A 14,622-nucleotide genomic window follows, 5' to 3' on the forward strand; every position below is an offset into this window, starting at 1 on the left:
ACCCGGGCCACCAGGTTTCGCGACCAGACGCGCTGACCGTTACTCCACAGGTGTGGACTATCCTATATATTAGACTCCGTTGAGAGGAGGGGCTGCGTGGGTGGGCGCATTGTATAGAATGGTGTGCATCTGAACAGATTCCGCACAGGCATCGCGCCTTGTGCATCGCCATGGTCCACAAGCACTATGAGCTCCAGAGGAGATCCCACGGAACATAGCACTACCATCAGAACTAATGACCACATACGAAAGGATCGAAGTTCAGTGGTGGGCTACAGCCGACTATATCGGAGCAAGTGAAACCGAGATGATGATGATGAAAGAGGGGAAGTGTAATTAAGATGGCAAAATGAGTCCGAGGTGCAACGTCGAAAGTTACCCAGCAATTCTGCTTTAATTGTTTAAGGGAAAATGTCGGAAAAATACTCGACGAAATAACTTGTTCCAACTAGTTTTGAACCTGGGTCCGCTCGTTTCAAGGTCAGGCATGCTAACCGTTACTCCACAGCATTAGAACTTCAGTATTACAAAAAGTTGTTGATGCAGCAGTTCACTGGATTGATGTAATGCCGGGATATGTTGTAGAGCACAATTCTTGCAAACAGGATATTACAAACTTGTACACGCAAGCAAAACAATGTGGTTTAAAATATTCTTCTTCAGAGAACTTCCGCAACTTCCAAGGTGTGGCTCATTGACGCAAAGAATTTCTATTTAGAGGATGTCTGTGGAAATATAAGAAATACAGGAATCCTGCAGGAATCATTTGTTTTCAAGGAAGTGGTTTTCCGTCCGGACTCATAGATTATGACATAATCTCATCTTTATAGACAGTTAAAAGGAAGAATAGAAAGTATTACATAGGACGGCGGTCACGTTGAACAAGCTCTAACCTCGGCCAGTGCAATGAAATATTACGTGGTCTTATTAGTGGGTAAGTACAAGGAAGTTTCGAGAAATATTTCATAAGAATTTTAGTTGGTGATGTCTGAAGTCAACATACAAACCAAAGAAATTTTCTTCTTAAGGAGTAGCAGATACATACTGACAAATAAATATAAATAAATGAATAAATAAATAAGTAAATAATTAAAAAACAAATGACTAAATAATAAAAAATACGTAAATGAATAGGCATAATTATGTAAATAAATGAGTAAGTATATAAATAAATAAATTATTTAGAAAATGAAGAGGTTAAAAAGTAAATAAATATATGAATAAAATAGATAGATAAATAAATAAACAAATGAAAGAATGAATAAATAAAATATATAAAAGAATTAAATAAGTAAATAAATCAAAAGTGAATGACTAAGTAAGTAAATAAATAAGTAAATAAATAAATAGGCATAATTATGTAAATAAATGAATAAGTATATAAATAAGTAAATTATTTAGAAAATAAGTAGATTAAAAAGTAAATAAATAGATGAATAAAATGGATAAATAAATAAACAAGTGAAAGAATGAATAAATAAAATACATAAAAGAATTACATAAGTAAATAAAACAAAAGTGAATGACTAAGTAAATAAATAAATTAATTAATAAATAGGTAAATAAATAAATAGGTAAATAAATAAATAAATACATAAATAAGTAAATAAATAAATAAATTGTAAATTACCGTACATACTGCAGATTAAAAGAAGTAAATAAGTGGTAAATAAATAATAATAAATAAATAATTAAACATACAATTTTTTCTTATAAATGTAGCTAAATATTCACAACATAATAAAACTTAAAACAATGGTTATATTATAAGAATAATGTAATTAACCCGCCTTTCAAAGTAGAAATATAAATCAAGTTATATAATATATTAATATCAATTATTACCTTCAAATCTTCGAGTGTTGAGTCTGATCTGATTAAACTGCGTGGCACTGAAATGTGTACCTTACAAAAAATTAATATATAGGCTATGTTTATATCCTAATCTCAAGAATGAAATTGATTTTGTAATAACGCCTCACGTTTTGAGTAGAAGCAATGTATGTTGTGTATGCCTATTTTTGTGGCATGCTGGTGGTTTTGGGCTTAGAGGGTTGCATTAAGTAACAATTTCCAATAACTTATAATTTTAATAGTATTTTCGCATTTGTGTGTGTAGCATTTTTCGGAAAAGTTTCTCTTATGTTTTCTATAAAATTTTTCGGATGATCAAATTGTTGCCTGCCTACAGCCGCAACATCTATTCTCATTAGTCACCAGCTTATCAAATTTAACCTTAAGTCGTCTAAAAGTCTATTTGATTGCTATGTTAATAATGACTTAAATATGTGTGCCATTGGCACATTTGCTTTACCATGACTTTGATACTGCTTAAGAAACAAACTCTGACAAACATCATGTTCTTAAAACTTTATTGATCTTATCTAAATTATTACAATATTATTTGCTGTATGTAAAGTTCACTATTTTAAAGCTAAGGAAATCCTTAATGTGGTGCTTGGTTCGTTATTTCCTTGCTTCGTTACTTCTGCAGATTGCTTATCTGAAAGTGAAAATAAATATCATTTTCTGATGTTGCTGCGCAAGTCTAAATGTTCCGTGAATGAGTGATATCTGTGACATAACAGTAAGAGATATACTTACTCGCTTATACCGAATTCGATCAGCTTAAAAATTTTAAATATTTACAACGCATTTGCTGTGCTTAATAGTGAAATTTTGAGACTCGCATTTAGGAGGTCCCTCCCTGGTTCAAACCTCGTGACCTGACTGGGGTTTTTCATGGTTTCCCTCGTTTACGAAGGCAAATACCGGGTTGGAAATTTACATAATTATGAATTCATGATTCAATATCATAAAGATTAATCAAAATCATAAATGAGTGACATACTGTAAACACAAGCCATCTAGTATAATACATGACAATAGAAACAAACTCAATAATATTTTTAAAAAGTCCTACTGAACACACTTCACCGTTCACCTTAATTTATTCACGGTACAAATCATATTAACTATTAATATTTCCGTAGACATTCATGATTCTCAAGCCTATTCAAAATCATTATTTATATTCTCTTTCATTATTTTTTATTTGTTACTTATTTTTGTTCGAAAGAAATTTTACACCAAACTAAATATATGTTACTCTCTGTTCTGTCAGTTTTTTTAACATATATATCAAAAGATATGGCTATGTCTGAGACACTATTTTTTTAGTAGGTTATTTTACGACGCTTTATAAACATTTTAGATTTTGAATGAGATGAAGGTGATAATGCCGGTGAAATGAATCCGGGATCCAGCACCGAAAGTTACCCAGAATTTGATCATATTGAGTTGAGGGAAAACCCTGGAAAAAAACACCAAGGTTGCCCTTTTTAATAACAAATGTTCGTTCAATTTGGTAAAGCATTTCAAGTGGAAGTTATAAGTTGGTGTTAATATTTAAGATGTGGAGACCGTGGGAAGGCGATGATGAAGTTAAAAGTAATGTAAATGCGTGTGTTCCTTCAACTAGTAGAAGTAAGACAATTATAGGTAGAAAATGTATGGAGACATTGAATAAACAGTTTCAGAAAATAATTGTAATGTGTATGCCTACGTCAAAAGTAATAAATTGGGCAAGGGACCGATTACAGGGACCGCAAAAGCTGTTAGATTAAGTAGGCAAGCCGTAATCAGAGTTGTAAACAGAGGTCCTAAAACACCCAAAAATGTAAAAATAAAAATAAACTTGATAAAGCTGATAACTTCACGTGCGATCTGATTCATCGAACGGTGAATGATTTTTTAAATAGTGGAAAGTCGCCAACACTTAGTGAATTATTAATAGAACTTCAAAACAAGTGTGAAATCCCCTACAAAGAAACAACACTGAGAGAATTATTGAAAAAGTTAGGATTCAGGTTCTGAATTCTTGACAAAAGACGCGTGATAATGGAGTCATCGAGAATAGTAACGTGGAGGTACAAATATTTGAACACACTTCATTCTAAAAGATCGGCAGGCCATAAAATTATATTTCTGGACGAGACATGATATGACACCCATAATGTCCCCAAAAGAGGTTGGGATGATGGGAGTTGCTCATGTGCCTTCAATGCCCCTGTATCTCGTGGGAAACGAATTATGGTTTTGCACGCAGGTAGTAGTGACGGCTGGGTTCCAAATTGTTTGTTCCTTTCAGCTAGAAATACAGGTAACTCCAAAGCAGATTCACATGATGAAATGAATTCTGAAATTTTCGAGGACTGGTTTACAAACAAATTAATGAAAAATCTTCCAACAAGCCCTCCATGTATAATTGTAACGGATAACGCTGCTTATCATTCCAGGCTACAGTTTAGTCTACCAAATAGATCCACAATAAAGGATGATGTTATTAGCTTCATGGTGCAACACAATCTAGAAGTACCCAATCCACTCCCCACTATATCTGTATTGCTTGAACTCATAAAAGAAGCTAATATCAGTAGAGAGTTTGTCATTGACGAAATTACAAGATATTTCGGCCATGAGGTTTTGCGGTTGCCCCCATATGACTAATTTAAATGCTATTGAACTTATTTGGGCGCACTTAAAACATGAAGTTGGAAAACGAAATGTGACTCCATCACGTAGTGACAGTGTATGCAGAACTATGCGAGAATGTGTTGAACTTATAAATTCGGAATTGTGGACGTGTGTTAACAGGACAAGAGAAATAGAACACCAATATATTATTCGCGACTCTGAAAACGACAGAGACTCGTTCATTATAAGCGTAGGTGACAATGACAGTGAAGGAAGCAGTTCAGATGAGAGCTAGGATGTCAGGTAATTAATAACTGTAATTTACATATATTTATTTAATTAATGTAGTTAGGTAGCATACAAGTATTATTATTATTATTATTATTATTATTATTATTATTATTATTATTATTATTAGTTATAAAGTAGGCGTGTTTCTCCTTTGTACGCCCTGCAGTTTGAAAAAGACGCGGCAACATCTCTTTAGAGCAGTATGCAATCGACAGGTCTGTTATTGTTTTTAACCTTTTCTTTGATCTGCCGGTCGTTACTCCGACTGGCCGGCGATTTATATGCGTACTGAATGTTACGATAGATTATTATTCAATATTGTATTGCAGAATCGCTCTATGTAAAAGATCAATGAAGAAAAGTAATTAGTATAAAAAGATACATACATTTAAAAATCCAGATGTAAAATTGATACTACAGTAACTGGGGCATTTTTAAGAAATAATAAATAATACGTATAATAATAAAATTTCCGAATTCGATTCTTTATTTAAAAAGAACTCTCAGCATGCTGCATTTTAATTTTTTTTCTGATGATTTTGATCTCATAGCTGATTCTTAACAGTGCTGAATTCGAAACTGACCTTCAAATAGCCCCATCACGTCAGAATTTTTAAAAAATCATAAAAAAACACATAATTTCTAAAATCTACTACAAAGTGCAATTACGTACACATGTTTTATTGCGTCTGTACGTGCAATTGAGACCTTAGTAGCGGAGACATACTGTCTGCAAAACTCTTTAATCAGTCATAAATATACCAAAGAAGGAACAGTCACCTGTACATCCTGTGCATTTACTTCAGATACAAAAGTCAGGGAGCGGCCGCTCATTAAGGCCGGGAATACACGGACGCGCTGCAACGCGGCACTACATGCAATGCGCGGAGGAAATTGTGCACTCTGGACAAGCGGTGCGCAGGTACGAACCATCTGAGCAGCGCGCAAGCCTCGAACACCTTTCTAGTTCCATTCTATCTAGCACGATCCACGACCATGGAAAACGAGGAAGCTTTGTTAACTGCTATTTGCGCTTTGGTAGTAATAGGATACATTTTCAACAGAAAGAAACGTAGACCTACGGACTGTACAAGAAGCTGCTAGGGAATAATTTGTTAAATGTAATAAACTTTCAATAAGCGGCCAGTATAAAAACATTACGACTACTCGGCTGATTTCCACAATTCTGGATAATTATTGATAAAAATTGGGCCACACTAAAAAATCAGCCACCAACGTGCGAGAACAAATCTGAAGTCAAGATAGGACAGTAGGCCTATTTATTGTACTAAACTCAGTTCATCCTTTGAAGAATGCTATTGTGTAATTAACAAAACATGTAAAACAGTATTTTCGGTTGATTGTATATGTCAATATTCCAGGTTCGCAATGACTTTACGATTCTTGGTGACAGGGGATTCGTTTACAAGCCTTCAATACCTTTTGCGAATTTCAAAACAGATTATCGGAGAAATAATTCCAGAAGTTTGCCCAGCAATTAAAGAAAAATATCAAGACGAGTTAAATCATAGTACCAACATAATGTGCTTCTTTAATGGGGATATTTTAATTGCAATACAAATAATGAGACATAGAGGGAATTACAGTTAAAAATTTCGAAATATCACACAAAAAAAAAAAAAATCAATAATATTTCGAAGTCGCATTGTAATAAGGAAACACACACAATGAAACTACAAACATTTTCTTTTTCGAGTAGTCAAAATTTGATTGCCAAATAAAAAGAAATTATGGTTTATTTAACGACGCTCGCAAACTCCAGACGTCATATCAGCGCCGCCGGTGTGCCGGAATTCTGTCCCGCAGGAGTTCTTTTACATTCCAGTAAATCTACTGACATGAGTCTGTCGCATTTAAACACACTTGAATGTCATCGACCTGGGCCGGGATCGAACCCGCAACCTTGAGCATAAAAGGTCAATGCTATACCAACTATGCTACTCAGGCCGATTTTGCCAAATGATGTTTTTAATTTAAGTGTAGTCAAAACGAGTATTTTAAAATAAAACATAGGAATGCAAAATATGTACAGCAAATACTACAAAAATTGTTATTCAACTCATTAAAAATAAAAATAAAAAAAACAGAAGACATTAAACGTGCTGGTTTTGACTATCGGAGTAGCCTATGTGATTAACATTCTGGAGACGGAGTTTTGACTGGATGATGTTGGGGAGAGCCAAGAGAGTTTAATTTAAATCCGAAAGTGACAGGGTGTACTGTAGTAAGAATAGGATTGGAGATTTTGTCATTAAAGTCGGCTTTAGAAGACTTGAGTCGGGGGACGTTGCGGTGGTTCGGGAGCTGAAGCATAGCAAGTTGAGGGAGTAATTTTATTGATTGAGTAGGTTATCTAGGCGTCTAGGGTAACCCATTTGGGAATAAGACATCAAATGAAGGTGCAGATGAATGAAAACGTTCTTCTCCATAGTAAGTTGGTATTTGAAAGAAGTTTCGTTTTGCTTTCACCTGAATGTCATAATAGCTTGCTGAATTCCTTTCCTAGTCGCGTGATATGCTATTATTTTCGATAAAAGAAAATACAAAATGATTTGACTTAACACTGTTCGACAGTGATCCTTAACCTTCCAAGAAACCATCGGCGTAGTAGGCCTACAGGCGGTAGCGCGTTTGCCTGCTGATCCGCAATTGCGCTCAAGCATGGGTCGATTCCCGCTTGGGCTGCTTACCTAATTGTGTTTTTCTGAGGTTTTCCTCAATCGTAAGACGAATGTCGAGTAATCTGTGGCGAATCCTCGGCCTCATCTCGTCAACTGCCAATTCGCTATCACAAATTTCATCGACGCTAAATAGAACCTAACCTAGTAGATGATTGAACGTCGTAAAATAACTAATTAAAAAATTAACGTCTCAGCAGCGGCTTGCATAATTCCAACAGCGTCTGCCAGTAATTCTGTACTATCATCCTGCTTTTCACTCGTTTTGGAACCCTGTCTCATCTTGCTTATTCACTGGCACGTTCCGTTGTTTTTATTATAATAGTCAATATCACCAGGATTCCACAAGACAGGGCATAATTTATGAGGGCCAGTCTACTTCAGTCCACTCTGCGCGCTTCACGAGACAAACGGCAACGAACCCGTCCACACTGCGGCAACGAATCCCTTTGTGTTCGCGAGAAAAACCGACAAGAAACGGATCGCTGCGCGGCATTGAAATCGCGTGCAAACGAGCTAACGAGGCCTCGAATTCTGTTCGACCCTTGTTGCATTACTGCCGTAGCGCGCCCGTATATTCCCGGCCTAAGGTATGGAAAAATTCTACCAGTGTCAAACACAGGCCAGGCATGCGACAGCGGTGAGAACATGAAATATTTAATTCATATCCACATTAACCTAACAACTTACAGAGAGATATATGAAATTACTTTAAAATTGCAGCAAAACAAAATTTGTTAAAAATAATTAAAAATATTAATTTTTGTATGAACACACTTAAAAATACACAAAGATTCAGAAAGATCCAAGCTATAAATATGCAAAGTTCCATAACTGCGATAGTTTCTGACAAAATTGTACCTGAATTAGGTAAAGTAGGATCTACAATTCCCCTAAAAATATTATAATTAAATGAAATCAGTTATACTAAACATCTCAATGTAAAAGTATTTCCATGACTATAAGATATACTCAAAATAAATATTATTACATTTAATGTTATATCTAGAAAACAGTGTTCATGGAACGTCTCATTAGGCCTACTGTAATTGGAATTATTTGCGTATAAGTATTTCCATGACTATAAGTTATAATCAAAATAAATATTATTGCATTTAATGTTATATCTAGAAAACAGTGTTCATGGAACGTCTGATTACTGTAATTGGAATTATTTGCGTATAAAAATATTTAAAAAAGTAACTGAATGTCTATTAGTCCTGGTTGAGTGTAAGAGAAGGCCTTACGGCCTTAACTCTGCCAGGTTAAATAATTAAATATTATTATTAATATTATTATTATTATTACTATTATTATTAGTCCAAATAATTCAAATTTGGTAATAGGCTATTATTATTGTTAATACTGTTAATTGACAGTAGGAATTTTAAGAAAATCTGTCAAGAAACGTGGAAGTCTGAGAATTCAGTCCTCTCGTCCCTTAACTAAAAATAAAATTGCGAATTGTGGAATATTCTGATGTGATGGACAAAAACTAAGTACATTTTCGTAATCAACACACAAAGTCGATAAGAAAATCTATTTATTTTTAATTCATAGAAAATCATACTGCACGATGTATTCATTCTTGAACACGTACAGATATGTCATGATAGGCAATTTAATATTGCATTGGAGAATCGCTCTATGTAAACGTCAGTGAAGAAAAGTTATTAATATAAAAATATACATAACTTTAAAAATCCAGATGTGAAAATTGATACTACAGTAACTGGGGCATTTTTTAAGAAATAATATATAATACGTATAAAAAATTTCCGTCATCCCGCCCCGTATATAAAATTCACCTTTTGTCAGGAATTTTTCCAGCTGATATTGCAAACGAATGCAAAGTAAAGTGCTCAAAAATGAGTAAGAGCGTTTTGGTTCACAATTATTTTATGTGTGTGCTATGTTACACCGGAAGTGCACGACCTATAACTTAGTCTCATCTGTCAAATCCAGGGTTGCCAACAGTTGTTCATATAATCCCGCTAGATGGCTTTCGAAAACCCGCCATTTTCGAACAAAAATCTCTAGATTTTAATGTGTGGTTATTTAATCAATTTTATAATAATAATAATAATAATAATAATAATAATAATAATAATAATAATAATAATAATAATAATAATAATAATAATAAGGCTTAGAATCCGGGACACTTTAAAAACCAATGTACGCACAACTTGACTACATAGTTCCTTGAACATAGTAGTGTCGTGTTGGCGTGCCTGGGAGAAACCCAAGGAGGGAAAAAAAGGATCGTATCATTCAAGATTTTTGGTTGCCTCTAACAATAGTACTTATAAGAAAAGCCATCATAAACATAACAAATTAATGAATACAAACAAAGTAGAGAGAAAAGGAGTTACAAATATTGTACAAGTTAAGAACAGTATATACATAAGAATAACCCCAAACAAGAGGTTGAGGATAATTAAAGACATTGAAAACTAAAGTCTAATAACGGCATAAATTTCCGAGAGAGAGAGAGAGAGAGAGAGAGAGAGAGAGAGAGAGCTATTAACTAACATAGAATAAGAAGTAAAAGATGATAATATGCACCGTGCGTGATCAAACACCCACAAGAAAGTACAGTTTCCCTTGGCATACGGGCTCTGATAAATCCAATAAAATCCAACACTCCAACCTTTAACCCATTACTGCATAGCGTCCTAAAAATAGGACTTACGTAAAATACTGATTTCTATGGAACTTTTTCTTGTTTAGTACTGTTGGAGGCATTGTTTAGAAGGTAAATTATTACATTATATTATGGTGTTGCAGTGTTTGAATTCCGCGCGAACATTTGTTCATACCAGCTCATTTTTTACAAGATGGCAGATAACAGTATTTTGTGACGCACCGCGTGTAAGTTCATTCTTAGTTACTCTGTAATGGTGGTACAGAAATCTGATTTTTATTTTCACATGAGTTGAATACTTCAGTTTTCATGTGGTATATAACAACAAAAAAATTGTCTTATATGTTGCTAGGTACAAGGTGAAATAAAGTGCCGTCCTAAAAATAGGACACCATGCCGTGTACACTCATGTAGTATTCTTTATAATATGTATATGGTTTCCATTACATTGTTTTATTTCCAGTCTAACCGTGAGTGAAATTCTGGGGCTAATGGAAAATCAAAATAATAATAGTGAGAGTCTAATACAGGGATGTCGAACAGCGCTCTCAAACTGTGAAACGATTAATACTGTTTCCTACCGTAGCTGAGCTGAAACGACAGTCAGCTCGCTGTAGCAGTGTTCTGTACGCAGTGTGTTTATCAACTCTGGCGGCTGGTATGGATATGGAACGACGATTCAATAGTGAGTGGACAGATAAATATTTATTTATCTTAAAGGATGGAAAGGCACATTGCTTAATATGTAGAAAAGAACTTGGATACATTAGCCATCATAATATTAAAAGGCATTTTAATTCCACGCGTCATGTTGAAGCTTATGGACCAGAAAAGTTATCCGGTTTCACTCGTGAAAAGGCTGTAGAAGAATTAAAATCAAGATTGAATTCAGAAAACCTTCCATCATCATCGGGTGTTAGTAGAATAACCTTGGTTCGTGCTAGCTACAAAATTTGTGAAATTATTGCAACGGCTTCAAAGCTATTTACTGACGGAGAATTTGTGAAAGGCTGTCTCATAGCTGTTGCAAAAAGGATATGTCCGGAATATGTTAATGATTTTAAATCTATATGTTTGTCTCGTAATATTTTTGCAGAGCGCGTATCATAAATGGAAGATAACTTGGAGGAACAACTGATAGCAAGAATGAAAACTTTCATTTATTACTCACTATAGCTCTTGATGAAAGTACCGACCGGAAAGATACGGCGCAGCTAGCTACAGTATATTCATAAGGAGTGTCGATTCAGATTTCAATGTTCATGGAGATCTTGTAGATGTCATTTCACTAAAGGATGGAACTCGAGGAGGAGGAGACATTTTTGAATCTGTAACAAAAACTATGAACAAATTTCAAGTCACGCGAAAAGTAATAAATTTTATACATCAAAACAGTTTATGTTTCTGAACTTGAAGTTGCACTGCTACAACACATACACACAAAGTTGATATTTTTTAAACATGATATTAACAACATTATTATTATGATTTACCTATTTTCGTCACTAACGAACAACATTCATGGAATGACCCAGTAGATAAAACATTATTATTATTATTATTATTATTATTATTATTATTATTATTATTATTATTATTATTATTATCATAATCATAATCATAAACATAATTCATGTAGGTTACATTCTTAGTTTATCAGAGTTCATCAAGTGCAAATCTAAACTGAGTTCCTAATCAATTGGTAAGATGTATAAAAGTTATCAAAGTACCAGCCGCCGAATTTTCGCTTTTGTTTACTATCATTCGGCCGGACTGCCTGCTACCTGTGTTCAACCGTTGCACGGTAAGGGAGGAGTGAAGGCTCTGCAGTTCACAGCTCGAGAGCGCTGTTCGACATTCCTATATGTGACCTCTCCAGAAGTGTCCCATGATACAGATAAAGAGAGTGATAAATCGGACGACGAGCATGAGGCTAATTTGAATAATCTTGGCAGTAAAATGCTACTTAGTAAAGCGGAATTACAAAAAAAAAAAATATGTAATGATGACAATGAAGATGACATTGTTGATGAAAGTATGCCAGAGTCTTCTAACATAAAAGCTGCAACAAATGATTTTGAAAGTACATTAGACAAAAATGAAGCTGGGGTTTCTCGCACAAGTTATTGCCGTCCGAAAAGAAGGAAGCTAATATATGAAAATTTCCAAGACAGGGAAGGTAATTCCAGGCTAGAAGGCCATCGTACTACTACAAGTACTGTTATTACTACTACAACCACCAACGTACCGCGCCGTGGCATCGTGATCTAAGGCATCCTGCCTCGGACTCGCGTTACGGAATGCGCGCTGGTTCGAGTCCTCATGGGAAGAAATTTTCTCATGAAATTTCGGTCAGTATATGGGACCGGTGCCCACCCAGTGTCATCATGCACTTGTGGAGCTACGATAGGTAGCGAAATCCGGTTGCGAAAGGCAGCTATAACGGCTGGGGGGGGATCATCGTGCTAACCACATGATACATCCATTCTGGTAGGATGATCGTCCACCTCTGTTTCGGCATGTGGACGTGAGACCAGCAGCCGGCTGGTCGGTCTTGGCCCTTCATGGACTATAGCGCTACGGATTTTTTTACAATCACCACCATCAGCACCAGCGCTAGCAGCAGCAATAGCAGCACCATCACTAGCAGCAACAGCAGTACCAGCGCTAACACAGAAACAACAGCACCAGCGTTGGCAGTACCAATATTAGCAACAGCGGCAACAACAGAGTGGTGGTCCATCTTCGCTTATTTTCATGATGTTGCCGTAGTAAATGCTTGGTTTCAGTACGGAAAATTGAAGCCTCAAAACTCTTCAGAACCGCTCCTCAACTTTTGCCGTCTCCTGGCATTTACAGTACTGAAAAGGCATGGGGTGACTTTCACACTAAGGAAAAATTGTTCCCATTCCATCAGGAGACATAAGATTTGATGGTAAACACCAATGGCCAGTTGAAAATGAAACTCAGCGAAGGTGTGCTAATTGTACGGGGAAAGCAAAGTTCATCTGCAGCAAGTGTCCACCATAAATGTTTCTACCCTTACCACACAAAATAGTGTTGTACAATGCGTAGACTTGTGTGAGAAGGGCAGTTGAGCCACTGATTCTAATATGTATATGTATTTGCTACATAATAAACACATAAATACAATTTGAACTTCAAAAAGGGGTTATTCTATTGAACTACTGTATCACTGACCATTATGCATAGCGTCCTATTTATGGTACGGTCCTTAATTTTTATCCCAGAAAGTAAATAAAGTTAAAAATGGTAAGAACACATTCTTAAGTCACCAACTAGCAAACTTAAACTCAGAAACGCATTTTTCAAGTCATTAATAACTTTATACAGTAGTGGGTTAACCGAATGCTGGTACAGGTCCGTGTAGAATACGCCGTCGCCGACTCACAAACTATCACCATTAATGCCACCATAGACTCGAAGAAAATTCACTGTCGTATTAAAGATGTTAACCACCCGACACTGTGTAGAATATTGCAATTAACAGCTCTGGCCAATGCACTGTTATAAATGAAGAAGACCGTTGAACTTTCCCAGAGGCTGGTCAATGATGCTTTCGTTTCGGCACAATATAAGACGTTGAATTTTATACGCATGCACATGGGTGGGCAACTCGTGCTCTCAAAGTATCAACACAATCTCAGTGCAGGTAGAACGGACTCTGTACTAGCTGTACTGTCTGTGTGCGGTTCTTTCAAGACACAAGTTCGATCGCTTCTGTAGTAAGTGGCGGCTCGTTTTAAGTGAAAAACAATGTAATTCCCAGAACATTTCCCTTTAGTGACGAGTAAAAGGAGATTTTTTTTTATTAAGAAGAGAGTTAAAACTTGTATTCTAATACACTTTCTTACGCATGACATTTTACGAGTATGTTACAAATAAACAGTGAAGGTTTTACTAAAGAAATATTGTCTGCATCTGCTTTAGAGCAGCTAAAGGTAAAAATGAGATATCAACAAGGTGAGATTGATATCAAATATCATTAGCACGTTGTGCGTGCGAATTACAGAATTGCACGACATATAATCGACTAGCTAAGAACATTTATGGATAAATTTGAAATGTGACAGTATCATATACAACATAGACAACTTCACTTTCTTTGACTATAAACAATCTTGAAGAGTGATCAGAAAATCTCCTTATCAAATATAAGACCCTACTTCAAGACCTACAGCAGAATTCACTGCTAAGTTTGGAGAAACAGTGACAATTGACAAGGAATCGAAATTTTTCTGAAATCTTTTTGGCTTACAGCCGATAGAAAATCCTGAAAATTTATAGCTTGAATTAATAAATCTACAGAACAGCACGCCACTCATATTCCAGCAAAATCAGGAATCGAACTATGCGTAATGTTCCCTAATTCAGAATTTCCAAATATACTCTTTGTTTCTATATATGTATACTGTATGTGGTTAGGCAGAGTTTAATACAAGAAAGAAGTGTAAAAGCTCTCAAAGTAAAGAAAGAGCTCAGAAGTAA

General features: G+C 35.3%; 1 protein-coding gene across 2 annotated transcripts in view; it reads left to right on the top strand.

The window, feature by feature from the left end:
• The first annotated feature begins 781 nt into the window (after nucleotides 1–781).
• Nucleotides 782–14,622, top strand: part of LOC138710177 (beta-1,4-glucuronyltransferase 1-like) — a 159,996-nt gene continuing 146,155 nt past the window's right edge. For both annotated transcript variants that reach the window (XR_011335144.1, XR_011335143.1), the window contains exon 1: nucleotides 782–934. The gene's annotated coding sequence lies outside the window, so the exon portion shown is untranslated. The remainder of the gene's footprint in view (nucleotides 935–14,622) is intronic.

This window comes from Periplaneta americana, chromosome 12 (assembly GCF_040183065.1).
Source record: "Periplaneta americana isolate PAMFEO1 chromosome 12, P.americana_PAMFEO1_priV1, whole genome shotgun sequence".
In the NCBI taxonomy this organism is placed as follows: Eukaryota; Metazoa; Arthropoda; class Insecta; order Blattodea; family Blattidae; genus Periplaneta; species Periplaneta americana.